The sequence below is a fragment of the Nothobranchius furzeri genome, chromosome 15 (assembly GCF_043380555.1).
Source record: "Nothobranchius furzeri strain GRZ-AD chromosome 15, NfurGRZ-RIMD1, whole genome shotgun sequence".
Classification (NCBI taxonomy): domain Eukaryota; kingdom Metazoa; phylum Chordata; class Actinopteri; order Cyprinodontiformes; family Nothobranchiidae; genus Nothobranchius; species Nothobranchius furzeri.
The window spans coordinates 60,601,187-60,605,166 of NC_091755.1; positions in this window are offsets into that span (position 1 = coordinate 60,601,187).

Sequence of the window (3,980 nt, forward strand, 5' to 3'; positions counted from 1 at the left end):
CTGGGAACGGCAGCTTGTGCATTTTACAAATTTGATCTTGAAAGCTGACTTTTGGAGGCATGGGAGAAGTGTCTGCTGAGCCAGCTGCAGATTGAGGGGATGTGGAGGTAAACGGAGTGTTGTTCAGAGCAATTGATACATTGCGAATAGAGTGGGCTTCCTGTCCTGGGTTTTGTGGCTAAGGTGCTAAACGTTTCAGGAAACCAGATATACTTGCACATTAACTACAGAGATGGAGAGACAAGAGAAGGTGGGAAGGGAGGAGGGTGACGAGGGGAAGTGGTACGGGAAAGTTGGAGAAAGATTGTCACTTTCAGGTTTCTGTAACCCTCTGGTACATCCTGATTATCTGAGGTTATTCAAACAGTTTAAAGTCAAATAGGCAGTTATTTCTCAGAGAAAGCCTTTGTTGTTTCTTTAATGTTGCATCTTTAATGAGATGGAATGTGACTAAATTAGAAGCTGAGAGGCAAAGCGTCATTGACAAGACAATCAAATGATCCTTTACAAAACACACTCTCAATATGCATTGGATGTGGGCTTTGTGTATATAGGATGGACTCCGTATGCACTCAGATGAAGAGTTGGAGGGGGGAGTATTTGAATGTTGCTCAGTGGTGAAAAATGCCAAACCAAAATCATCCATCACAACGCAATAAAAGGCCTCCAGCACTTTGAGTGGGTGAGAGGAGTGAGCTGTTTGCAGTGGCCCACTGGGTTTCCGTCTGTGAAGGAGGGAATGCATAAATGAACGTGTAAATGTTAAGAAATGTTCCTTCTATTAGAGGAATTGCATCATTAAATCACATTATAAAAACAAAAAATGCACCATTAATTTTCTTCCCAAAACAGCCGTCCCTCTGTCCCTGTGCCCATCTCTGCAGCCCCCACGGGGGGCGTCCGTCTCAAAGCCATTTCATTCCATTATACGGATCTGGAGAGCCGTGAACATGTGTTTTCGGGAATGGAAGAGGGAGTAAAAAACAAATAAAGAAATAAATAAGTGCTAAAACTGTAATTGTGCATAAGCTTGTTTCTCCGCTGGCCACGGAGCAAACAGGTAGTGTCTCCTTTCCTCTTCTTGCCCTTCCTCCATTAGGACATGAAAGGTAGCATGAATAATAGATAAGGGAGGTGATGAGATCAATCAGAGGCTATCAGTCTGGGAGATAGGAGTGGACAGAGCAGGTTGTATATCTGCAGCAGACTGGACTGGAACAGCAGGCCCACTGTCAGAGATAGCAGGAGGAAGGCGGAGATAAGCAGTGATCTATAGAACATGGGGATGGCTGAGAAGAGTCCAAATGTATGTAAAGTGGTGGACTGAGGGGCATTTCACTGCTGGCCTGCATTGGGGTGCACGCCTGCATGTAATGACCTCCTGCACTTTTACTTCACACACTCGCGACAATGCCACAGCTGCCTGACAAATGCAAACAAAAGGTTCCACTATTTATCACTGTACACGCGAGGGTGATGCTAATTATACAGCAGAGAAAATCGTGACATTTTGTGGCTTTGTTTGTCCTCTAAGAGATTACAATGCTGAGCATGAGGGTGTGGAAGGTGAATAAATAGCCTCCCAGCCTCTTGGTGAGGAGACACGTGAAGGTGGAGGCACATCCAAAAACACAAACACACCTACACACAAATGCATTTTGCGTTTGTACCACCTATACCTTGTCCCTGCTCGCGGGCGTGATTAATCCAGAGCACAGAGAGAAAATTTTGACCCTAAACAGAAAAGTACTGTTGAGGCTGCAGGAGGCATTGATTTATGTTGGTACCAGTCCGTCCACATTAATTATCCCCATGCAGGTGCAGGCCCAAATTCCTCATCCACCTGCTGTAGCTGCATGCTCTATACACACACACACACACACACACACACACACACACACACACACACACACACACACACACAGACACACACACATACACACACACACACACACAAGCACACAAACACACAAACACACAAACGTGAGCTCATAAAAATAAAAATAAAATTAAGCGGGCACATCAGCTTGCCCCCATCATCTTGCCAGGCTGTACCTTTGGTATCTGGGTGGCACGGAGAACACTGGCCGTCAGAGCTGTGAACGATTGTGCTCCCAGATTTAGCAGACACACAAAAACAAACCAACTGCGAACATAACCATCTCCTGGAACATCCTGTTTGGAGCTGCAAAGGTTTTTCTGCATCTATCAGTAAATATTGAAGCTGCAAAAGCCCAATGAAAATGAAAAAATGTGGTTATTAATAATTTACACAGTAAAAAAGCTTGATTAGTGAAGTTTTAGAGTGTTATACTGGGAGAAGTGGAGCAACAAAAACGTTTTTTCCAAAGCAGCCTTGATCAAGATAAATGACTAATTTTACGAAAATAATTTTATACTTTCTATAAATAAACTGACAATAGGTCATGATGTAAGAAGTGCTAAAATATCACATCGGCTCTGCTGTTATCGCAGCTTTCAGGTCGATTTTAGTCTTTTTAAAACACATTTCTTTGTTTTAATCTTATATTGTTTGACATATTTTAAAACATGATTTGTGAGAAAGGCTGTAGTTTGAAGACGTAACCACAGCAACCCACCCCTTTTGCAAACATGACAGCTGGAGTAAAAGTATGCAGCAGACTGTTCCCAGTTCTCATCCCAGTAATAATTCATCACACTTTCTTCTTCTTATCCGTTCTTTGGTTGGTCTTTTTGTCCTCGGGTGGCACCAGGCTGGGAGTCACACCTGCGTTTGTATCTGTGTGGCACAAGCAGCTTTACCACTACTTACCCAACAGAGCCAGTGGTGTGTGATGTGTCACTGAGAGCTGCAGTCATTATGGCCTACATTAGCACCCTACCTCGCCCTGATTACTTCCCCGCTGAGCTGAAATCTACAGCGTGAGTGTGTCTCCCTGCAAGTGTGTGAGGGAGTCACACAGAAGGGGAGGAGGCAGAAGAAGGAGTGAGACTGTAAGAGAAAAGGAGAGGCCTTTTTCCAGTTTAGGGACGAACACCGTCTTCATTCCAGTGACAGCTTCCTCATTTCTTGGATACAAATGGTTGCCAGTGCCGGTCGGCATGCATCAGGAGCTTGGGAGATGGCCCCATCACTGCTGCTCTGTTGCTCTCATTTATTACCCGGTTTGTTTGCACTCTTATCCGTGGCCTTGCCCTGCCAGCCCATCCATCAATACACAGACACACCCAGACACACACTCGCGTCTGCCCGCCAACTGTCGGCACCTCGTATTCCAGGACGTGAGACGCAAAAACACAGACATGCAGTTTGCACATTTGCATCAAGTCCTCACACTGTCCGCTGTCCTAGAAACACACTTACACGTGTTGTTCATTTGGTGACTTCATCACTGTCTTCTGTTGCTTTCATGCCTCAGTTTTATTTTTTCTTGGCATCTTTACTCAGTTACAAATCCTAAAGAGATCAAATGCGTATAAGAGCAAATTTGCATTATCTTTATACTGGAAAAGTATCAAAATAAACACCGTCACTCCACACATGTTTCTACTGGTTCATTAATAATAACAAGATGATGTTGTCGGCTGTTAAGTGTAGTCCAGACAGCGCAGGTCCCATTACAGAATAAAGCCCATCACCTTCAGCTAAAATGTTACCTCACTGAAGCAATAGATTTCTTTTCCAGGAACGGATCCGACTGACATGATCAATAACGTTAATTATGTTTACTGGAGGTTTGACTTAAAGAGGCAGATCAAGTGGGAAATGTTTGAAAAAATAAATGTCAATCTGTTAAGTGAGACTATTCGCCATGCCAGCTGTGGTAAAACTTCGAGCTAAACATAACCCGTGTCATCTTACATACACAATGAAACATGCATATAACAAATATTGATGCAATAAGATGTTTTTTTAAAGAGAACCAACTATTGTGGAGCTGAACACGTGCACGGACTCACAGAGAGCACATTTTGGGGCCAGCTGCCAGTAAATGAAG